At 39.5% G+C, this 25808-nt stretch overlaps 1 pseudogene; it reads left to right on the forward strand.

Moving 5' to 3' along the window:
* The first annotated feature begins 1428 nt into the window (after positions 1–1428).
* LOC108148155 lies at positions 1429–25319 on the forward strand (annotated as a pseudogene).
* Positions 25320–25808: the final 489 nt, after the last annotated feature.

The following is a 25808-nucleotide window of genomic DNA, read 5'->3' on the forward strand; positions in this document are numbered from 1 at the left end:
TAATTTGTCGAGTTTGCAACAACAAGCGGTACGTGTATATGCCAGAGCCTTTATAGAACGCAGGACACAAAAACGCATGCACCAAAAAACGGGCTATAACTTCGGGAATATACCAGAGTTCCTTATAGAACGCAGGACACAAGGATGCACTGCGGACCTAGACAACGAGTCAAACGGAAAGAAAGCATCGGGCATGAGGCCAGAGTCATCTGTTGATACCCTGCGTAGAATAAGGTGATGCAGAGGTCAAGAAACCTAAAAGACCGCAGGCCAGCAACAATCCAGTGGCGTTGGCGGACTCTGCACAAACGTGGGAAGTCCATGACCAGAGTTTTGTTCTCTCCCAAGGAAAAGGGGAGACGGTTCAGCTCGAGAGCTTTACCGTAGCATGCCAAGCCGGAAAAGACGAAAATGACGCGAACACATAAATGGACACAATTAAAAAAAAAATCACACACATAAAATGCAATTACGAACTGAGCCGGTAATCGCACGGAAACAATCCACTTGGCAACTAAATGCAGAACGCCGCAATAGAGTGATGAACCTAGCAAGGTCAATGACCCCGGCCCCAAGGGCAGGAAAGGTCAAACCGGCAATCAGCCAAGCTATGGAGGAAAGAAAAAAACTAAGTTAACAACAAATCAATAGGAAATTGCTCTTACCATATCATTGCAGGAAGTCACCATAACAAAGGGATGAAGGCCGATTTATAGCGGCCGATTGGCGCCGGACGATAGTGTCGATCGGTGGGCAGAAAATACTGGAAATATCGGCACATGGAGAATCACACTGGGGAACATCGATAACATTTGCGACCGCCACGCTAGGTTTCTGAACAGATAGCAGCTGAATACCGATCGGCATGGCGGAGAGTGACACTGGAGATCACACTGAGAATATCGATAACACCGGGGCAAACCCACACCATAGCAGCTGGAGAGCGATCGCCACGGCGTAGAGTGACCACCCAACGGAGAGGACAAAGCACGGAATTCCAAAAGTCTATGGGAAAAAGTCTTGGGCGGGGATTCAAAATCTGGAAGGGGATCGGCGCTGTGGAACTCAAGAAGGGGCTGTGAGCGTCTTGGGAACTGATATGTATCGTAAGTTCAACAAGAATATGCATAATTCTTATTAAAAGTTTTTCCTGGTATCAGCCCTTCTTATAAAACTCTTTTCTCTTGCATCAGCTCATAACATGTACACGCATAGGTACTAACACACCAAAACATGTATAAAAGACTGCGAAGGGAGCCGAATAAAATCACTGCATATTTCACCCAACCCGATCGTTTCATCTTATTTCTTTGAACACAACATTTGCTGGCGACGATGTGCGTCAAAAAGGTAGTTTTGTGGCTTTCGTGTCGGTAGTAGTGTGCTGCCAGAGTTCGGGAAATGGCTGAGAGGCGAGCAGGGGTCACAATGTGTGGTCTATCAATACCAACGGGCGAATTAATCGAAGAAGAGCAGCAGTTATCCGCAGCGGCAAAGATTGGCGGAACCTCACACAAGGTGAGATCGAGTTCGCAATAAGCGATTGCCCATGAGCCTGCTGATCTTACCAGGAGTGGTACCATCTCGCTGGTGCTAGGATGGAATTCCTCACAGGAGTCGGTGGCGAAATAAAATGTGTTGACATACCAGTGATGATCCCAGAGAGGAGAAGGCACAGCGAATGGCTCGAGGGAAAATTGTCTGTACCAGTGGTGCAAATCACCTCTGAGGAATGCGATGCTGAAAATTCCCTGAGCAGGAGCTCGCAGAATTTCGAACAATGAGTGGAACATCCAAAATAGCCGAGCAACAAATCACCATCAAAAGACGACAAGCCAATCAAACAGAGATATCGCCCGAAAATCCAAAGGTTCAAAAGGAAATCATTGCGAAAGTCGACGAATTGCTAGAGAAGGGGATGCAGGCTAGAACACTCGAGAAGTCAGAGAAATTCCTCGATTGTCATGGTGAAAAAGCAAGACAGGTCAGTGGAGGCTTGTGTCGTGACTTTATGCCATGTCCATCAAAGATGCTTATCGCATGCCAAGGATAAATTATATCTTGATCAGTTGAGGGAGGCGAGACATAAGCAGTCTAGATTTGAAAGATGCATTACTGGCAAATAGCAGGCTATTCACGATGCCCGCAGTGCCAGGAATTGACCTCTTCCAGTGGAAAGTAATGCCACTTTCCAGAGAGAGCACTGAATCAGGTTATCGACCGGAGATGTTGCTACAGTTACCACGCCGACATCATCGTGGCCGGACGCACACTGGAGGAACACAGAAGGAACCTGAGAGATGCTTCTCCGACGCCTAAGCAGGCAAACCTCAGAATAAACTCCCGAAAATACCAATTTTTTTAGAAGCGACCTGGTTTACCTGGGACACCGAGCTACAAATCAAGGAATCGGCACCTCGATCCCGAAAGGTAGCAGCCATAGCCGAGTTGAAACCACCTCCGCCACCTACTCTCAGGCGTAGCGTCTTGGTACAGGCGATTTGTACCCAAACCATACTTTGAGGGATACCACTTCAAAGTGGTGACTGACCATATGGCGCTTAACTGGTTGAACAGAATCGAAAGCCCTGTGTCCCACGGGGCTGAGGATTCACGATTCACCAGCCGCTGGACACGTGCGAAGTCGGAAAACGATTGCAAGGCTGGCGGCTCGATATTGCTGGCCAGCAAATGCATAGGGACGCCCGAGAACACGTACGAAAATGCGTGACATGCCTTAAATACAAAACCTAACCAGATGGCAGCTGGTAAAGATGCTGACGCATATAACCGAAGTATGGCGCGGACTTTGTCCGACCATTGCCAAGTCCCAAGCATGGTAACCAGATGCTGCTGGTGCTGATAGATAGATTTTCAAAGCGGACAGAACTGGTGCCACCGCGAACGGCAACACCAGAAACGCTTCAAAAGTATTCCGAGTAAGAATCATCGCTAGGTTCGAAGCCCCAAAAGTGGTAAAGGAAAATGGAGTACAGCTTACAAGCCGAACATTCAAGAAATTTATCAGCGAAATGGGCATTAAGAAACAATTCACAGCGCCATATACATCCGCAGAAAAATCAGACAGAAGGAGCAAACCGAACCGTAAAGACCATGATAGTTAAAACTTTAAGTACGTCAAACTCAACACGGTGCTCTCCGTAAGTTTCCTCACACAGGCTCGAGAGCCACGGTTGCCTAGCGCCCTGTACGACAGGGAAACCATCGGCACAGGAAAGCAGTCGGAAACGCCTGCAAATAAGGGCCAACAAGATGAAGGAAATCTTCGAAATTGTGCGCAGGAACAAGGAAAAAGGTGCTCAGGACCAAGCCAGGCATTACAATTTACAAAGGAGTGTGGAATCCGGACAACAGGGGACACGCCCTGAAGGAGCATCATTTGTCGAGTTTGTAACAACAAGCGGTACGTGCCTGAGTCTTTATAGCACGCAGGACACAAACGGATGCACCAAAAAACGGGCTATAACTTCGGAATATACCAGAGTCTTTATAGAACGCAGTATTCACAAGGATGCACAGTGACCTAGACAAACGAGTCAAACGAGCTTGGGAGTTTCTGGTCTGTGTCTGTCTACTGGCTTGTAGGTTTCTTTTGAGATATCCTATGGTATAAGGTGATTTACATAGAACCTTCCTAAGCCGACTAATGCAGAAATGAGTCCTATTCTTTTCCGTTTGGCCGTTCTGATTTCTTTTCATATAAGCTGAGTTTTGAGTAGTACTCTTCCCAGCTAATGTCAGTGCTAACAAAAAAACCCTGTTGAATTGTTGTCTACAGTCCTAATTGAGTTTCGTAAAGGTGGTGGACCACCATGGGGGTTTCGCGGTAGATTTGACCTTCCTACTGGGGCAGGATTTTTCAAGACTTCACCGCCGGTGTCTCTAATTCTTCCCGGGTGTTGGAAGCGAAAGGAGGGAGGTTCTCGAGGTTGGTGGCTAGGTTTTTTTGTGCAGTAACGCCAGTTAGTTTTTAAGATTTATTTATTTATTCGCCAACAAACTAAAATTAATGTATACATCTATATATATATGGCTTTAAAAACAAGTTAAAAAATATTCAACTAAAAATAACGCACTATTTGCTTCTTGAAACTGAAGCCGAACCGCATGCTAGGTGATAAAGCATTATATAATCGAAGAGCCCAACAAATAGGGCGTATTTAGTCCTAATAATCAGTGCAATGTAGGCTGCCAGCAAGATGATCATCCAAGATTAGTAGTTTGCATTTTCCTACGGTTTTCAAGGGTAGAAAAATGGACAAGACGACATCTGCTAGAATAAGATTGCAAAGGGTCAGCCAAATTAATTGAAGAAAGAGCAAATTAGAGAATTTCATTTTGAATGCGCTCAATTCTATTAACGTGCGAAACAGCCGTAGGCTTCCATACGAATGAGGTATAATCTAATTTGGATGCCATCAATGCTGAATAGAGTTTAAGTTACCATGAGGGTCAAAATGCATACTATTTCCGCTTAACAAACCCAAACATAGCATAGGCTATAGGTATAATATTATATAGTTAAAGATGCTCAGCAAAACTAAACTCAGTTTGGCGTGGCAAAGCTGTGTGTACAATGAATAGGAACTTAAATATCAAAAGTGCGTTTACTATAACGGACGAAATAAGTTAAGTGGGAGCAAGTTATTGACACACCACGAACTAATGAGGTTCAGGTCATCTTGAAGCAGGTTAGTGTCAGCAACTGAACGTATAGATCTAAAGATCTTAATATCATACTCTGAGTTCATAAAACAGAAGGAAATGCCATTAATAAATATTATATAAATAGAGGGCCAATGGGCAAATATGATAATCAGTTTTAACAACGAGGGATGAAATCCCAATTGCCGAAGCTTGGCGAAAGTGTTTATGGCAAACTTTAGACAATGCTTTTGCAAAATCTATATAGGTACCATCCACCTGACACTGACGTTGAAATTCACTGAGACAATAATTACTAAATTACTACTACTAATTACTACCGGACATAAAACCCATGCTGATTGGGCGAAATGTAGGCTTGAATAATCAAGAAACGATGCTTGGTGATAATCCGCTCAAAAGTTTAGATATATTACTCAATTCTAGACAATGGGTCGACAGTAAATGATAAAGTATTTACTACCCGATTTAAGAATTGGTGTAACCGTGGCTTCTTTCCATTTATTAATAAACACCCTTGAAAGTGACAAGTCGAAAATCAATTTTAGAGGCTGACAAAGGGCTGAGACACAATTTTTTAAGAAGCAGAGAGAAATCCTATCCAGGTCAGGCTTGTTATTGTCATCAAAACTTCTACCGCTTGATGAATATCATCAAAGGACAGTGAAAAATCTCCAATATTTACGAAGAATCGGAAAATTATTCAACGTCTCTAGATGGTTCCAATCAGAGGCTCGAAGTTTGAATTAAAAAAATGTTGGAATAAGATTTGCCACACCTAACTCAGAGAAAACAGTAAAGTTATCCATAGTCACAGACGAAGGTATAGAAGACAAATTCTTTTTTGAATTAAACAAACCTCCAGAAAGTTTTTGGATTTTGTTTAAGACCATTTTCAACAATGATAATGTACTGGTTGTACAAAAATTTATTTAATTTAAACTTCGCTTGCGCTGCCGTACTGTTCCCAGTCAAGAGAATTACGAGTTGACAGATATCGTTTGCAAAACTTATTATGAAGGTTTTTATATTTTTTTGAGACCACATTAGTTATATTTGTAGGGTTTGGACATACATATTGCAAAATCTATGTAACGGTGGTCAGAGAAGGAGGGTTATCCCCTCCCCTCCAGTTCCGATTTGGTCAACCAGGGCCTCGGAGGATAGGTTAATATCCAGAACTTCCTTCTAGTCTTAGTGATGAAGGTCGTGGTCAATCTTTATTGCAAGTATATAAGCTTGATTGTCAGAGGCAATCAAAATGTAACCCGGCCCTTTCGTTTGTGTTTGTACTTCTCCGCATTGTGTGTTGTGTGCGTTTGCGCTTGTTGGTTTGCTGGTTGGCCTCTATTTCCCTCTCGAAACGCCCGCCAATCTGATTTGCGTGTCGGCTTGAGCGTGAAGTTTGTCTTCTCATTTGGTTCCATTTCGTCGGCACTGTCCGCCAAATTGTCCATGTCATAGGATCCGAGCTTAGTCTTTTCGAACCCGTACTTACAACGTTTTCAGAGATGCGAGGGGCATTTTCCGCCTTTCATTACGTTAACTTAGGTTTAGAATCAATAATACATGATAATAAAAAAACAAAACAACATAGGCGTGTAGAATCGATTAGGTGATGAAAACAACAAGTGGTTGCAGGTGGTACATATCTACTTGATGCATTTTCACTGGCCGATGCCATCGCTGTCAATGCTGTCATCCTCCTTTCACCCTGTTGCGCCAATAATAATCTCCTTAAACGTGACTAGTGCTACAAATTTCAGTCGAAACTTTCTGCGTTGGTATATTAATTCAAATAAATTAAATTAAAATTTTTCCCCTACGCACATCGAATGGCAGGTACATAGAATTACAAATCAAACAGATTAATAAAGTTGACAACCTATTATAATTACGCATTGAAGAGGCTCCGACAACAAGAGAGGCTAACGACGGCCTTAGCCCGCTAAAGCCTACAAGAGCGAATAGCGAAAGCTGGTTTTAAATATACGATATCCTAACAATGAAAAGCTTAGTGGTATAAAGGTTATCTAACTCTCTAGACCAATGTTTGATAAAAGCCACTGGTTTCGGGTCTTATTGACATTGTCGAAAAGTTTGGTCAAGTAAAACAAAATACTTTGAAGGACATTGTTGTCAATAGAAGATGAATACAGAGACTGTTTACTACGAATAAAAGTAATAAAGTTGCATTTAGTATAGTTTTTGCCATTATTATTATTTAAGTAGCATTTTATTTATCGAGCGACTAGTGTGGCAATCTTAATCTAATATATTTTTACGTTTATTGCTAATCCACTATTGCAATAACGACGCTTCTTTTGCTTTTCGATGGGTAGGTCTCTTCGACGGAGTCGTGTCTGGCTGGTGTTCCTAATTAAGGAGACCGAAAGCCTATTAGGATGGGCCTGAACCCCGACCTTATTCTTAGCATTCACCTTGTCGACTTCGTCCTTTAATGAATCCTACACTTAAATCTTTGTGGATATTATCATTCCAGTATGCGTACCATGGTGCCCTAGTTATTGTTCTCCCACTATTATGACCGCGTAGGTTGGGCCAAAGTGTCTGAAACGTTTAAGGTTGTAAGTGCAGGAGGTGATCGATGGCCTTATCCTCGTCTGTCTGCCTGCAACTACAGCAGAAGTTGTAATATTGGACTCTGTGCTCGTCTAGCATTATTGCCTGTGGGGCAGGGTCCTGTTAGTGCTCCAACTAGGTGGAACTGAATGAGAGCCCTTGTTCTTTTGGGATACGAGAGGGCCATTAAGCCTGGAAATTTTGCAGGTGCTGATTGAGTTTCATCTGCTCTCAGAGAGACTAGTAACATTCTGTTTTAGGAGTAGCTTGAAAGAGGCTATGGGCAGGCCCACCGTGACCTTCTTGGAAGGATATCGGCAGTTTTTCCTTATCTGGTCAGCCCATCAGCTATGCAGTTGCCTGAGATGTCTCGGTGACCAGGCACCCAAAAAGAGGTTGATCTTGAGTTGGCTGGGCATCTTGTTAAAAGATTCGCGGCGCCCAGAGATGGGTACAGAGGTGGAGTTAAAGAAGTCAATGGCTTTAAGTGCTGCTTGATTGCCTGAGAAAAGGTTATATCTTTGTTGTGGTGTAGTGTTGGATTCAGAAGGGTCATAGCTGCTTGTGTTGTTAAGACACTGCAGTGGTCTGACAGACGAAAGAGTTTTTGATGTCCACCTCTGGGGAGTAGACTCCGCCACCTGCTTGCATATTAAATTTGGAAACGTCCATATACAAGAAGATGTTGATGGCATTCTCCATTCGATGTGGGACGTTTGCCCAATCTGTACGTGATGGGATGAAAACTTTGTATAGTTTTGTGAAGTCTAAAAGGGTGTTATTGAAGGTTTGTAAGATGGAGGAGCATCCCGCTGGTCCAGCTTGCCGTGTCATTGCAGTGCGCAATCTCACTGCGGGTTGCCGCAGCGCAGCCCTTTTTCAAGAAGGCCCAGGGGTTCAAGGTCTCGTGAATTGCATTTAGGGTGACAGTGGGGTTGTATGGAGCGCGCTACTGATGCAAAGTTCAGCGCTTCTTTGAATTTTGTGTACCCTGACCAGGTTGCTCTTCTTCTCTTAGGAGTTCCACCAAACGATGGATCCCGTACAGAAGGATTGGTCTTACTAATGCTGTGAATAACCAGTGTACAACAACAGGGGAAGAACCCACATTTAGGTCCTATCGCTTTCTTCCAAGCGAACAGAGCTATGGTCGCTTTACGAGTGCGGTCAACTTTGTTTTCTGTCCAGAGAAATTTTCTGTCCAGTATTAGGCTGAGATATTTGGCTTTTTGCTAAGGACTAGGCGAGTATAGTGTCAACAGTCCACACCCCTGTGCCCACCTAAGAGTGTTGACAGGGCTGTTTCCATGAGGCTGCAGAGTGTTTCTGGGCATTTGCCTGAATTAGAATTAATACGTCGTCCGTTATGCGACCATCTTAAGCCGCCTCTTTCTAGTTGTTAGTACTGGTTCACTACTCACGAACCAAAGGGACTCCTTCTTTAGCAGTTCCTCCGATGACCAGTCTTGTAGCGAGAGCCCATCACCACCTGCTGGTGAGCATTGAGAGTAAGATTCTCACCAGGGTTGGTGCCACTTCAAGACTAGTCAGTGCTCTGATGATTGCTTCTGGGGTGACGTTGTCGAAAGACGTCTTTATGTCGATAAAGGTCGCAAAGGTATTCCTTATCATAGAATCCTTTTTTAGTCTTGGAGACAAGTGTAGGGAGTGAGGTTTCAGTCGATTTGCCCTTTTTCGGTATGCTTGTTGTGCGCTTAAGAAAGGTTCAGGCTAACTGTGGCTCTGATATGGGGTGTCTTTCAGCCTTCCTTGGGCTTGAAGTAGGAATGAGGAAAGACTTATTGGTCTGAAGTTTTTGGGAGATGTGTGTGACGGTTTCCAGCTTTTTTGGGAAGAAGACTTAATTTCGGAGCCACCTTAGGTATATGTGGTAGATTTGGCAGTTATAGATGATAACTTTAAGCCACGACATGATAATAGGCGCAGGACCTTTTTGCAGTTCTGTTGAAAAAGACCATCTGGTCCTGGGCCCATTTTATGCACTCTGCGCTTGATAGTTCTTGATTACTTGCTCGTCGAGAGATTTCGATTTACTTGCTTTTTTGGGGATTCAGGGTTGTTGCTATTTGAAGGTTAGAAAGAAAGTGAGGTCTACCGAAGCAGCTTTGGAGTTTCTTGGCCTGTGTCTGTCTGCTGGCTTGTAGGTTTTTTTTGAGATATCCTATGGTATAAGGTGATTTACATATAACATTCCTAAGCGACCAATGCAGAAATGAGCCCTATTCTTTCCGTCCGTCTTGTTCTGATTTCTTTTTCATAAGCTGAGTTTTTGAGTAGTACTCTTCCCCAGCTAATGTCAGTGTTACACAAAAAAGCCCTGTTGAATTTTGTCTACAGTCCTAATTGAGTTTCGTAAAGGTGGTGGACCACCATGGGGGTTTCTTGCGGTAGATTTGACCTTCCTACTGGGGCAGGATTTTTTCGAAGACTTCACCGCCGGTGTCTCTCACTTCTTCCCGGTGTTGGAAGCGAAAGGAGGGAGGTTCTCGAGGTTGGTGGCTAGGTTTTTTGTGCAGTAACGCCAGTTGTTTTTCTAAGATTTATTTATTTATTCGCCAACAAACTAAAATTACTGTATACATCTATATATATATGGCTTAAAACAAGTTAAAAAATATTCAACTAAAAATAACGCACTATTTGCTTTCTTGAAACTGAAGCCGATTCGCATGCTAGGTGATAAAGCATTATATACTCGAAGAGCCCAACAAATAGGGCGTATTTAGTCCTAATAATCAGTGCAATGTAGGCTGCCACAAGATGATCATCCAAGATTAGCAAGGCTTGTATTTTCCTACGGTTTCTTAGGGGTAGAAAATGGACAAGACGACATCTGCTAGAATAGATTGTCAAGGGTCAGCCAAATTAATTGAAGAAAGAGCAAATTAGTGAATTTTATTTTGAAATGCGCTCAATTCTATTAACGTGCGAAATAGCCTTAGGCTTCCATATGAATGAGGTATAATCTAATTTGGAGCGCACAAATGCTGAATAGAGTTTAAGTTTACTATGAGGGTCAAAATGCATATTATTTCGCTTAACAACCCAAACATAGCATAGGCTATAGGTATAATAATATTATATATAGTTAAGATGCTCAGCAAAACTAAACTCAGTTTGGCGTGGCAAAGCTGTGTGTACAATGAATAGGAACTTAAAATATCAAAAGTGCGTTTACTATAACGGACGAAATAAGTTAAGTGGTTAATTAGGTTCAGCTTATAGGTTAGTGTCAGCAACTGAACGATAGATCTAAAGATCTTAATATCATACTCTGGTTCATAAAAACAGAAAGAAATGCCATTAATAAATATTATATAAAGAAGAGGGCCACGGGCACTACTTTGAGGAGGGCCTGAAGTTGCAGCAAATGGGCAAGAAAGGTCCTCCGATCCAAATCAGTTTTAACAACGAGGATGAAATCCCAATTGCCGAAGCTTTACGAAAAGTGATTTATGGCAAACTTTATCAAATGCTTTGCAAAATCAATATAGGTATTATCCACCTGACACTGACGTTGAAATTCACTGAGACAATAATTACTAAAAACAGCTAAATTTGAGGTATTAGACCTACCGGACATAAACCCATGCGGATTGGGCGAAATGTAGGGCTTAACAAGAAAGAAACGATGCTTGGTTATAATCCGCTCAAAAAGTTTAGATATGTTACTCAACTTGGCAATGGGTCGATAGTTAATGATAAGGCATTTACTACCCGATTTAAGAATTGGTAACCGTGGCTTCTTTCCATTTATTAATAAAACACCCCTTGGAAAGTGACAAGTCGAAAATCAATTTAGAGGCTAACAAAGGGCTGAGACACAATTTTTTAAGAAGCAGAGAGAAATCCCATCCAGGTCAGGCTTGTTATTGTCATATCAAAACTTCTACCGCTTGATGAATATCATCAAAGGACAGTGAAAAATTCCAATATTACGAAGAATCGGAAAATTATTCAACGTCTCTAGATGGTTCCAATCAGAGGTTCGAAGTTTGAATTAAAAAAATGTTGGAATAAGATTTGCCACACCCAACTCAGAGAAAAACAGTAAAGTTATCCATAGTCATAGACGAAGGTATAGAAGACAAATTCTTTTTTTGAATTAACAAACCTCCAGAAAGTTTTTGGATTTTGTTTATGACCATTTTCAACAATGATAATGTACTGGTTGTACAAAATTTACTTAAGAATTCAAACTTCGCTTGCGCTGCCTGTATCGTTCCCAGTCAAGAGAATTACGAGTTGACAGATATCGTTTGTAAAACTTATTATGAAGGTTTTTATATTTTTTTGAGACCACATTAGTTATATTTGTAGGGTTTGGACACACATATTGTAAAATCTATGTAACGGTGGTCAGAGAAGGAGTGGTTATCCCCAACCCTCCAGTTCCCGATTTGGTCAACCAGGGCCTCGGAGGATAGGTTAATATCCAGAACTTCCTTCTGATCTTAGTGATGAAGGTGGGGTCAATAGTCTTATTGCAAGTATAAAGTATAAATCAGTATAAAGTATAAATTTGATTGTCAGAGGAAATCAAAATGTAACCCGCCCCTTTCGTTTGTGTTTGTACTTCCTCATTGTGTGTGGACGAGTTCCTTTGTAGGACGAGTTCTTTTGTAGGACGAGTTCCTTTGTTGAGGTGGCTAGGTAAAAGATGCGATGGTGTGTCTAGTCAGTCCGTTGTGAGGTCACCGTCGGTAAGCTGTGGAAGAAGGTAGGCATTAAGGTGTGACTTAAGAAGGGTGCAGGTTCTGATATGGCCTTACTACTGTTGTAGAATAAGCTATATTTAAGTCCACAGATTTGGTTACCCAATATCCAAGGTTCTTGAATGAGGATTACACCTGTCGCGCTTGTCTCCAGGCGCGTCAGGAGGGCAAATATGGCTGCCTTTGAGTGATGCAAGTTAATTTGCAGAACTTGCATCACGTTTAGCTTTGGTTTGCTGGTTGGCCTCTATTTCCTCTGAAACGTCTGGCAATCTGATTTGGGTGTCGGCTTGAGTGTGAAGTTCGTCTTCTCATCTGGTTCCATTTCGACGGCACTGTCCGCCAAATTATCCATGTCATAGATCCGGAGCTAAGTCTTTTCGAACCCGTAATTTACAACGTTTTCTAGAGCTGCAAGGGCATCTTTCGCCTTCAATTACGTTAACTTAGGTTTAGAATCAATAATACATGATAATAAAAAAAAAACTAAACAACATAGGCGTGTAGAATCGATTAGGTGATGAAAACAATAAGTGGTTTCAGGTGGTACATATCTACTTGAATGCAAGTAGATAACCGGCTCTCCCGGTTGACGCAGATGAGGGCGTCCAGGCTGTTGTTCACGTCCTCCATTTCTTGGAGGTCCGCCTCCCCTGGACATTGCTGTTGACCCAATCACGGATGATGGCGACGCATCGTGCTTATTCTTGGGTAACATTCTCCCCGGACTTTCTCATGTTTTCCTCCTTTGTTTTTTCCATCTGGATTTGTTGTCACGGGGGTATTTATTTAATGACTGGGGCCACCAGCCAGACTGGCTCTTCAATAATTATCAGTTGCCAATGGCTCGGACTTTCGCGCTTATTCACAGCTACCCTGCGTGTTAGCCTTCAGCTCGACACCCTCAAAGCAATCCCATTTAAGTTACTATCGCCTGGGTTTCCCCATAGTTCCGAGCCGTATGTCTAAATTGGTTTAAGGACTGCATTGTACATGGTAACAAAAGCACGAGATAAGCTGATGAGTTTTGCGTTTCTGTTGCAGTTCTGCGACTGGCAGTGTCATCAGCATATCTTGATACTGTTGCAAGATTGGTTGTCGGTAGATCAGCTGTGTAATTGATATACAGATATACAACAGTCTGTTGGACCTTTGGGGTATTGGATGGTATTCAGAGAAAAATCTGTGCATCGTACTACAAAACTTCTTCCCTGTTCTGTGGACATATGATTTTAATTTTATGAATTAGGTCGTCCAACCAAACGCGGTTGAAAGCCAGGTGACATTCAAAAAAACAGCGAGCAACTACTCCAGTCGTTCTAATGCGAAATCAAATTAGAGCATTGGAATGGCATTATGGGCCTGATGGTGCTGCTTGATACGACCGAAGGAGACTGATTGCTTGGGACTTGTCCTTTCCGGCTTAATGGATCATCATGATGACACACTACCTCCATTGCTCAGGATAGTAGCCCCGTTTCAGCATGCTGGTGAATATTATGGTAGCTCGGCAATTCGATGATCATTTTAGAGATAAAATCGCAACCCGCCTTTTTTTTATCTCTTGAGACTTTATGACTTTTTACTTCTTCTAATTGGAATATGATAGGCGAAGTAGAGTAAGGATTGTTGATTATTGGAAGCACTCAAGCTCTTTGTTGCTGGCAGTGTGTTGAAGACGTTTTCTAAATGGACAGCAAATGAATTTGCACTCTCTTCGTTGCTGCGAGCCTAATCTCTTGTCTGTTTGTATTTAAAGGTGGTTCCCTTTCGATTGGTGGATATATGCCTGATTTAGGTTTCGACGGTGGAAATCGTTTGCTGTTAAGGAGAGAGTTATATACTGCCGAAAAATTGCAATTTTTAAGAATTTTTTTTAACTCTAAATTTGTTGATTTAAAAGTTCATATCTTATATTATGTTATCTTTTAACGGTATTTTAAGAGTTAGTATTATTTAAAATATTTATTTGGAAAGGAGTTAAAGCTGATCTTCGGGAGCTCCTCTCATAACATACGTTTTGCGTTGACCTCTATATCTCTGAACTGAATCCTAAACCAAAAATTGTTTTTGATTAATATTTCGATTTTAAATTGTTTCCAAAAAGGAATATTTATCGGTTGTTACGAGGGCATAGTAGTGCCCCAGCTGTGAAAGGACTTGGGGGCGAGGTATAAGCGTCCGATGATCAGGCTCCTGGTTCGCCGGATTTGGTTTGGTACCGTAAGTACATTTGGTTGTGGTACCGTAAGTACATAAAATAAAAAAATTGATTTTGTTATATTTCTAACTGTATAGAACCCCTTAAGCCAGTCTGTTTTACTAGGAAGTTAAATATGATAGATCTGATAAGTGTTCTGCGCAAGTATGAGTCAGGCTTCTTCTTAGTATAGTAGTATATAGGCTTGCTCGGAGAGATAAAGTCAAGCTTTGATGATGTTATTAAAGCATTGTTTTCCTCCTTAGGGGTTGGTGAGTCCAGACCTCCAGTGGGCGTGTTTTGGCTTTATAGTTACTATTTGCTATAACGCGGTCATCTTTAAGGCCAAAGAATTTAACAATTTCGCTTCGGTAATGGAGATGTGCGGGGTCAGTATACAGCGCTAGGCTTTTATATAACCGCTTTGATATCGATATGTATTGACGTTGCTTGTATATAGCTCTAGCAAAGAATGGCAATTGGTAATGCCTGGTGCGTTTCAAGATCAGAAGGCCTGTATCCAGCACAAGTAATTAAAATTAAATTATTTAAGAATAGCGCTGAGCCTAATATTTCCTCGCAATTTCGCTATCTATCACTGTATGGTGACGTCATTGACCACAAAAATGGCGCAACATGAACGCCGAGGAAATAGCTGTATTCACGGTACTTGCGCTTATGGCGAATTTTGGCAACCGTTTGCAGCGTATTGTGTTTTCGTCAAATGTACAAACTAGAAGTCAACTCCAGATGGAATTAAAAGCATTTACACTTGACAAAAAGCGGAGTTCTGGAAGTACTGATGGTAATAGCGGCGACTACAAGCAAGCCAAAAAATCGTGTGCCACTTATGCACGAAACCAGGACATAAAATGGCGGATTGCAAATTAAAGCGGTCTGAATCGGAGAACAAACAGCATCGCGATTTGCAGAATGTGACCTGTTACCAGTGTGGACCAACTTGGACATCTTGCGAATCGGTGCACGAACAATGCAGCTAAATATGGAGCAGTTACTGAGAAGAAATGCAATCAATGTTTTGTGGCTGGAGCCAAAAGGAGTTTTGACATACCAGGGGTGAGATCTTTCCAATTTGTTTTGACTCTTATTCTGAAGTAGTGTTCTGGATAAATTTGATGTCAAACTTATTAATAATATTGTCATAATACGAGGTATTGGTGATGCTGGCAATTCCAGTAAGCAAAACTATCTAAATGCATTTTTAATGGAAATATTGTAGAAATACTGTTTCATGTCATAGCAGATAAGTATCTCACAAATGATATTGTAATTGGAATGGAAATCCTTAGTCAAGGATCACGAAATCATCTTTTTTTACTTTTCTGGATATGGCTAGTGGATATCATCAGATAACCATTCATCCCGATTCTGTTGAATATACCGCGTTTGTTACACCTGATGGGCACTATGACTATCTGACAATGTCATACCCTTATGTAATAGTCTATATTGACGATATAATGTTGGTGTCATCTACCATAAAATTAGGTATGGAAAATTGAGGACTGTGTTGATATATTGACTGCAGCGGGATTCTCTTTTAACATAGCAAAATGTGGATTCTTAAAAACAACTGAACAATACTTGAGGTATGAGGTACGAACTGGAGAGTTAAGGCCTAATTCGCGAAAAATTCTTGCGTTAAATTCCTTGCCACCACCGCAAACAGTTCGTAGCGTAAGACAGTTCATAGGATTGGAGTCTTATTTTCGAAAATTCGTGCCTCGGTTCTCACAGACTATGAAACCTATATGTTCCTTAGCTTCGAGTAAAAGTGTGTTTAATTAAAATAACGAGTTGGAAGATATATCCTTATAAATGAGCCTGTACTTGTTTTTTTAATCCACAACATCCAATGAGTATCACACAGATGCAAGCTCTTAAGGTTATGGTGCAATGTTAATGCATCGAAGTAATGGTAGTCCTCATGTAATAGAGTATTTAAGTAAAACTACTTCCCCTGCAGAGTCTAGATACCATTCATACGAATAAGAAACCTTGGCAGTGGTAGAATCCGTTAAACAGTTTCGTCATTATTTAGTTGGTCAATCGTTTGTAGTGTATACTGATTGTAATTCTCTTTAATCATCGCGGACAAAGATTGATCTGATACCAAGAGTGCATCGTTGGTGGGCGTGTTTGCAGTTGTTTGATTTCAAAATAGAATATAGAGAAGAAAAGCGCATGGCGCATATGGGTTTTTTTTTTATCGAGAAATCAAATTCAGGAAGCCAGCAAAGTTGAAAATTCTTTAGTTCCTGAAAAGCGTGTAAACTTGGCAGAAATCTCAAGTGACTGGCTTGCTGCTGAACAGCGCCAGGATTTTAAAATTACTGATATCATTACTAAACTTAACTCTAAAGAGTTGTCAGATGATGTTGCACAGGCTTATGAGTTGAGAAAAGGTGTTCTGTTTCGTAAAGCTCAGAGAAATGGAGGAACCCGTTGTTTGCCAGTAGTGTCCCATGCATTTCGATGGTCAGTAATAAATCAAGTGCACGAGTCTATCATGCATTTGGGATGAAATAGACTCTTGACAAAACTTACCAATATTATTGGTTTGCTAAGATAAATAAATATGTTATGAAGTTTGTCGATAGCTGCATTAAGTGTAAAATTGTTAGGGGTTCATCTGGGAAGATACAAGCCGAGTTACATCCAATTCTAAAAGTGAATGTGCCATGGCACACGGTGCATATCGACATTACTGAAAAAATTAAGTGGGAAGAATGATCTTAAGAAATACGTGATAGTGATGCCTTAACAAAATTTGTTTATTTGTTTCATACTTTAAGATTAGATTTTGGCAGTTGTATTCAGTCAATGAAATCAAATATTTCTTTGTTCGGAATACCGCAGCGTATAATAGCTGATCAGCGTAGATGCTTATTTTAAGAATTTTGTACACCACAGAAGATTAAGCTTCATCTTATAGCTACAGGAGGAAGCCGTGCAAACGGTCAAGTTGAACGTGTGATGAGTACCTTTAAGAATCTACTGTCAGCGGTTGAATCAGGTCACCGATCTTGGCAAGATGCTTTAGGTGAGGTACAACTTGCCTTGAAATGCACAGTCAGTAGTAAAATCAAGGCAAGTCCCTTAGAGTTACTTGTCGGATAGGAGGCTCGTCCTTTGGGTTTGATTCCACCGCATGATACAGAAATGGAGGTAGATAAAGTTAAAGCTAGAGATAGGGCAATTGAAAATATGAACAATCAAGCCAGTTACGGCAAAATAAAGTTTGATAAAAATAAAGCAGCAGTTGAACGACATAAAATTGGAGATTTGGTTTTACTAAAAAATGAAGAACGGCATCAAACTATATTGAATGTAAAGTTTAAAGGACCATTTTTGGTTGGTGAAGTTCTAGAAGGAGATAGATATATCTTGAAGTCATTCCATAATAAGAGAACTTTTAAATATTGTCATGAAGATTTGAGAAAGATGCCAGATGGTTATGTTCCGAGTGAATTGGAGTGCCCGCCTGAGACTTGTTGAAATGGTTATAATATATCCGTGTGAGAGGATATGATATGTGAAAACAAAATGTCCATATAGAGTATGGAATGGTTGCAATGAAGTTGCAATAGACTTCGATAAGAAAATGTTTGTGAATTGCGGATGTGTTTAAGAATTCGAATGGAAATTACCTGGCGAGTGCAAAGTTTATGCATGGTCAATATATGTCAATATTTAACTGAAATGTATGAGTTAAAGATATGGATTTGAGATTTAAGCTACCTGCGTCATTGGGTAAGCACAAGTGAAAGACGAAAGTTGGAACATGGCGTGTGGCGCTCTTGACGGGATTATGCTCTTAAACAAAAGGGAATCATAGTGGCGATAACTAAAGTCGAATTTTGAATTGCTGAGAAGCGAATGGAATGAATTAATTGTTAAAATGAATTTGATTATGCAAAGAGAATAAAAATAGAAATTTGTTTATAATGTTGTGTAGAATGTAAAATAATTATAAGTTATGAAATAAGAGAAAAATGTTAGGCGTAAGATAATATATCGAATAAATAAATGGTATTTGAAATTGATGAGATAAGGAAAACACAAGCTATAAATACGGATTTACAAGTCATATTTGAAATATTAAGATTACAGTACGCGAAGACGTGTAATTGTCAGAATGACCGTGTCGGATCTTAAATTATGGTAGTCAGTGTAAAATAATTAAATCAAATGCGTGTACCAAGTGACAATTCTCGTCTCTGCACTCTAACGTATGTTTGTTAGTACGCTTTGTTTCGTTATTCGCCAGGCGTTCAGGATAGTTCGATGCGATCATGAGAGAGAGATGTTGGGTGAGGTTAGAGGCTTGAGAGAGAGATGCGCACTTCGATTGTAGTGCGTGTATGCTTGAGCCACTGCGAGAGGCAGCGTTTTCTGGAGAGCATTTTCGATATGCTTAGAAGCTGGCAAGGAGTCTCAAGTGGGCAGTAGTGTGATCAAGTGTATTCGCCGTATCGGGTCCTGCTGCTCTGATCCCTGGGGCCTGCCGCTAAGAAATTTTTGTGTCCACTTTCGTTGTATGAAATGATTAGTCTATCTGTTGTATGGTAAGTCGATTTATGTAACATTTCGTTTGGTGATTAAAAGATAAATAACAACCTTTTGTTTTTTATTTGTTTTATATTTGAAAGGGAAACATTTTATTTCATTTCACAACAGTAATGAATTCATTTCTATTACAAAAATGTAGTGTTATTTAGTTGAATTCATTTTACCGAAAGTCGAGAACCGTTGCAAAGTCGCGGTGGATTCAAATTAGGCAACATCATAAAAACTTTACCCACTTTGAGTGGCAAGTTATGTGATGGAAATTCTGATAACTCCAGAGAGTTCAAAAACTCCGTTAGATAATCAACGGATTTGTATGACACCAAATCGCCAGAAATTTTTGATTGAATGGTGAAATTCAGTGCGTGTACATCATTATTCTTTGCGGCAAGAATTGCTCGTTCACTTAACTGCCTTCAAGCAAGAATTCAATTCATCTGCAGGCGTTCCACAAGGAAGGCAACGTCTGCCTGAAATCGCCTGCCAATAATATCATCAAGCCGCCAAAGATGTTTTTATTTCGCCAAAGATCCATCAGTGTAAAGTTAAGTGCTGCAAGTGCTTTCTTATGTGCCATTGTGCACTCATCTCAAACAATGAGCTTACATTGCATCAATAATTTTCCCATTGCACTGGATCGGGAATTATTGCATGTTGGAGCATCAACTGTGTTTAAATTGAATGGCAACTTAAGCGCAGAATGTCCAGTATGGCCGCCATCTAGAAGAGTTGCCGCACTTCCAAATGATGCTAACGCCAAACCTATGTCACATCTGCAACTGCACATTATTTCGGACAAATTCCTGCAATGTATCATTGTAGGTTTCATCGGTTATTTGGATTCAGGATTATTTGTTAGAATGCGTAAGCAATGAAAGATATCTTCACATATATCGTCTTTGTATTTGTTTAATAACTGAATTGGTTGTTAAGGAAAACATGTGGAGATGATAGTTGCAAATGCGCAAACGATTTTGGTCCTCGTACATTTAACAACAGCAGTCGCAAATGAAAATATTCATCATTTCCAGGATGAGCAGTATACAATCGACCTAGTGCATCAGTGGAAAACATCTGTGGCCAATCTGGAACTGGGGTTCCTTGTTGGAATTTCTTTGTTAATTGATTCCAAGTGTAATACTTGGGCATTTTAACGTACATCAGCGTTGGTGGAAATGAATCTGCTTCACACATGGCAAAGAAGCTAGTCAATGTTCTCGATGGTGGTCTCTCAACTCGTTGTGCCGCATTAGCCTCACTGAAGTAAACTCTTTGGCCATTTTTCAAATCCACTGCTAAATGTACAACTGTGGGATATCTTTCATAAATTTGATATGACAATAATCGCCACAGTTTTTCATTAGTACTGACGTATACCAAATTTAGCCATGTCGCTGCCTTTTGTGACGTACTTGCACAAATATTTGATTGATTTGGCCGAATGACAACTCTCAACGTTTGCATGTGTTTCGAAAATTCGTGATAGCAGCGGGCAATATGGTACAATGAATTCATTTCCGATCTCAATCTCTTGATTTTGAACTTGGGTAGTTTGACCATTATCCTCTTTTGAACGCCGACGATAAACTGACTGACTGTTTCAGCAACTAACGGTTGCGGATATCGATTTGTGCACTTTCCATCAGCCATAATGGATTTAATGCACCGCACGGACCGTGCACCATCTGTCACAATGTCGTGGAGATGGGGATCAGTGACTGTATCAGGAATTTCAGCTGAAATAATTCATTTGAATGTAAGTTGTTCAGCAACCATATTAGGATATGAGCATGCGGTAGTCCACGCTTCTGCCATTCCACAGAGTACATATAACAACGTGTGTCACCAAAAACTCGAAACTAAGTAAGCACATTCATCAGAACCTTGAGTTTTTGCTGAAATACTCTGGCGATTATGTCATGGTTATTATGTCAACTTACGCTCAAGTTCGTCCACTTCGGATTGGTTGTGAAAGTAATAAATAAATCCGGAATTCCAAGATTTCGCACTTATTCATGGGCTTCCGATATAATATAATGGGAGAATCGTCAGACGTCCAATATTCTGAACATCACCATCACATCACCTTAGATAGTAGCTTTGCCTGATTGAATCGGATGAACGATAAACGTTCGTTCTCGACTTTGACTTATATATCGACCACGATTGCTGGAATAACCGCCGCCACTTCAGAATGACATTGCCCTCATGTGTACGAATCATCATACGATATGCATAGTAATTCATTGCGCTTAGATATTTAATCGTTGATACGCCTGAAAATGAGAATTAAATGTATTGTTAGTGGAAACCAATAATAGCAATAATAGCAATTATTAGTGTGTGAATATTGTACCTGTGATTGGATCGACCGATGCATTATAATGATTCTTTGCTAAACGACAATGTATAGCGGTTTAGTTGGATCGCCAAAAATAATTGCATTATTTGCATTGCATTGCATTATTAGCGTGAAAAAATGCTTGCATTTGTTCAATAATTCGTTTCTTTAACTGTTGAGTTCCCTGTATATTGCACCGCACATACATATTTTCACCATCGACGCAATTAAATATATTTGCAGAAATTGATGCGGTTCATCTGGTGTTGGCACCATTGAACCATGCAAATGATATATTAGTCCTTGTAACTGTAATTGCAAACAATCATTTGTTGAAGAATACGGTGTAAGTTCGGATCGTTGATGGTGTATATGTAGTTGTTACATGTTGCAATTCATTGTGTTGGTGTGAATGATTGGTTATGGTTATAGGATACAACACACACTTTACCTTGCAAGAATCCGCATTAATCCACCTTCCCGAATGATAGTAGTCATGAGAAAGCAGTTGTTGTATTCTAGGATGTGTTGAAGAAAATGGCTGGAATCGAGATCACTTCCACCCAACAATGTTTTGAGTGGCTGTGGTGGTGTAAGCAATGGATCCAGTTTGACTTTTCCACTTGCGCAGCACAATCCAGCCCTTTCTCTTTTGATCTTTAACGCATTGCAATATCGGCATATAGCCGTCATTGGTTCAATATCTAAATTTTCATCATCACTGTAGTTCCCAGTGGGATCATATTGGAGTGCCAAGCGATTGTACGATACCAATGATCTTCGTTGTCCAAATCGGGCATTTTCTCTTATTATATTTCGTCTTTCTTCGCTTATGTGCGGCGGCCGATGTTCGCACGTCGTCCTCTAGGCATAATATTGATTTAATGGTTTCCAATTTAAATGTAAGGAAACGAATAACTTATATTTAAAAATTATTTTTACAATTTCACAGTGAACACAATACTGGTTTGTAACATGAAATCAACTGAGCAGAAAACAATGAGTAGCTGTCAAACAATTTATAACGCACCGGCGCCATCTATTAAAACATTGGTTTGTAGTACATGCGATGTATCAGAGATGGCGCTGTATGTAAAAAACGATTTTCACACGTTTCTGTTGAAATTCTTCCTGTATTTTCTTAGCTATAAACCTCACGAAGCTCGAGGCCTTTCCAACGAATGAAAAACCATGGAAATCGGGAAGGAAGAAAACCCGACTTATTTTTGTATAATAATGTAATAAAAAAATTGTTAAATTTTTCGTTTAAGGGTATATAATTTATTTTTGTAGTTGTCGTGGGGCTCCTTATCTGGTTTTTTTTAATTTCCTTTGTTTCAAAAATATATTTAATGTACCTGGTACTCGTAGAGTATCAGTCAGTATCGTAGAGTAAAAGGGTATATTGTATACGTCTAAAAGTATGTAACAGGTAGAAGGAAGCGTTTCCGACCATATAAAGGCAGCGAATTTGTGTGATTAATTTCCCCGGGAAAACTTGTCAATGTGTGTGTGGTTTTATACTGTTCCTGTGTGCTCTGCAGCTTGTCATTGTAGCGGGGGTGGGGTGCAGCTCGCACTTATCTTGTAGTGTTGTCAATGCAGTTTGGCAGATGGCGCCAGCTATAACACGACTGTTTTCTGAGGGAATATTTATTTTGAATTTTGTTAGCTGAGTAATGGGTATCTAATAGTCTGGGAAATCGGCTATAGCGTTCGCTCTTGTTTTTTTTTACACTTGCGGGGGAAATATAATTTTAGTTAGAAGTCTTCAACGCAGGGAATATAAAGCATAAATATTTTTGATCAGCATCAATAGGTTAGTTTATTTAGCCATTTCCTTTTGCCTGTCCATCTTTCCGTCAGTTTCTACGCAAACTAGTCTATATGCTATAGTCGTCCAATCCAGCTCGTTCCGACTTGATAACTACTTGCAATAGAAAGACAGATTTTGGGAAAGACAGAAGGACAGACGGGTTTCCTTCACTGCGTTGCAACTTCTGACTGAAATTATAATACCCTCTGCAAGGGTATAAGAAGTATAAGTTTGCTGTTTTTTTCATAAAAGGTTAGTTTTATAATTTTAAAATACCGGTTTAAATTAAACAAAATTTAAATTAAAACAAAAAAAAAAACAAGAAAAGAAGCTTGCATCGGCAAGCCGAAGTTTATATGCCCTTGCACTTGTTTCAATAATTTAATATTCTTTAAGACATCATAATTTCGATGTATATGGGTATATGTTTTTGAACATTAAAGTTATTACGATTTTCTACTCAATTATTCGATCTTCTAAGGCAGCTATATGTTATAGTTTTCTGATTTGAATAAAATTAAAGCATAATTCTGAATTTTTAAATATTTACTATATCAAAAAATTCAAAGCATAGAGGAGTTAAAATTTTGTTTCCTTAATTGTTTTAATTTTCCGACTGTTCTATTGGGAGCTATATTATACAGTCGGCCGATATAATTGAATCTTAAACTGTAACTCTGATATATTGAACTACTACTAAATCTTAAACTCAAACAAAATTTATAGCAGCGATTTTTCCTAAGGGAGCTATAATACTGACTTAGTTTTTGCAATATCTGCAAGGGTAAATAATCTTCGGCTTACCGAAGCTTGATTTCTTTCTTGTTTCAAAGAGTTTTCGTTAAAAAAGTGTACAAACGATCTGAACTGTTACGGCTGTGTCATAACAAAAATTTAACATAGAGATTAAGTACTCTAATTTGCGAAAGTTCCAATTTGATAAATTTGTATAGCTAAGTTTAGAAATAAAACATGCATTTTACTCGCCTACAATAATTTTGTAAACTCAAAACATATGTTTAATCCAATATTTATAACTTTACCAACATTTTAGTTTAAAACTTATAAAATGAATTGTTTTGTTTATTTATTAAATAGCATTGGCCCTGTGCGATTGGTCACAATTACAACAAAGACGGAGAAATCTGGCACGACGGCATTGTTCTCCTCGAGAAGCATCCACATATTTTTCAAAGATGTCTGATATCGGAGGCATTGAAATCATTCACTTACTGGACCAGCTAAATAAAACCTCATCGGGAAATTCATGCGACATAAAACCTTTAATTCTTCAAGCCAGTGCCAATATGTTTTGTCAATATATGTGTTCAGTCCGGTTCGATTATAACGACAAAGATTTTAGAAAAATTGTTGAGTACTTTGATGAAATCTTTTGGGAAATTAACCAAGGATATTCTTTTGATTTCTTACCGTGGTTAATACCGTTATACAATAATCACATAAAACAAATAGTTCATTGGTCCACCACAATACGTACATTTATTTTAGATAGAATTGTCAACCTTCGGGAAATAAACGTTAATTTAGAAGAGCCTGACAAAGATTTTACTGATGCTTTGCTAAAAAGTCTAAAAGAAAATCAAGATGTATCGCGTAATACAATAATTTTTATGCTTGAAGATTTTATTGGAGGGCACTCCGCGGTTGGGAATTTGGTAATGTTGGCACTGGCGTACATAGCTAAAAATCCATCGATTGGTCAACAAATTAAGCAAGAGGTAGATATCGTTTCCAAAAAGGGCTTAAGAAGTATTAGTCTTTATGATATGAATGTAATGCCATATACAATGGCTTCGATTTCAGAAGTTTTACGATATTCGTCGTCTCCTATTGTTCCTCATGTAGCTTTGGAAGACACAGTAATATCTGGATTTGGCGTTACAAAGGGCACAATCATTTTTATAAATAACTTTATTTTAAATATGAACGAAAAAAACTGGAGTTGTCCCGATCTATTTTAGCCTGAGCGATTTTTTAGAAATAAAGAATATGGATCATAAAAATCATCCATTAAAATTGATTGACTTTAAAGAAGGTCGGAGGGATCAGACCTCTGTGTTAGCTTTTGACGAACAGAGGAAACAGCAAGGCGGGTGAGATTAAGCTAGACAAATTTGCCACCAAAAAATTAAACACTTTGCTTCAGCACAAAAAAGACTATTCCTCATTTCATACCTTTCAGTGTAGGTAAGCGCATGCATTGGACAAAACCTCGTAAGAGGGTTTGGTTTTCTTTGCCTGCAAATATTCCAAAGAACTATAATGTTAACAGTCCTGACATTTCAAAATTAGATTAAAAAAATCGAGCCAAAATGTTTTAAGTTATTATTGCGACCAAGAACATAAATTTGTTTGCATAACATTTATGATAATAATTTGTAAATATGTAGAACGACAGTCAGAAAAAAAAATTTCGCAAGAAACTGCATTTTAATAAATAAAATGTTGTTCTAACTTTAATAGCATAGAGAAAACTAAAATTTAACTGTTTATGCTTTCCTAACAGAAATATCTTTATTTACAGAAATACGTATTACGGATGAAAGCGTAATACATATTTCTGTACATATTATCCCAAATCAGCGCCCCAGGTCGAATGAACTTGACCAATAACTTAAATATTTGTGTTTTTGTAAAACGAAATGTGAATAAAATGTCGCGAATTTTCAATATATGTTTATTTATTGGTAATACATTTGGAATTTTTAGCAATAAAACGGGAAATTGAGTTTTTAAACCCTTGACGAGTGAGCTTTGCTATATCATTCCGAACAGCACGGCGTTTGCAATACGACAAGTGTAACAGCTTTTAATAAATACCGAAGTCAAGGAATG

Source organism: Drosophila elegans, unplaced genomic scaffold (assembly GCF_018152505.1).
Source record: "Drosophila elegans isolate 14027-0461.03 unplaced genomic scaffold, ASM1815250v1 contig_529, whole genome shotgun sequence".
Taxonomy (NCBI): domain Eukaryota; kingdom Metazoa; phylum Arthropoda; class Insecta; order Diptera; family Drosophilidae; genus Drosophila; species Drosophila elegans.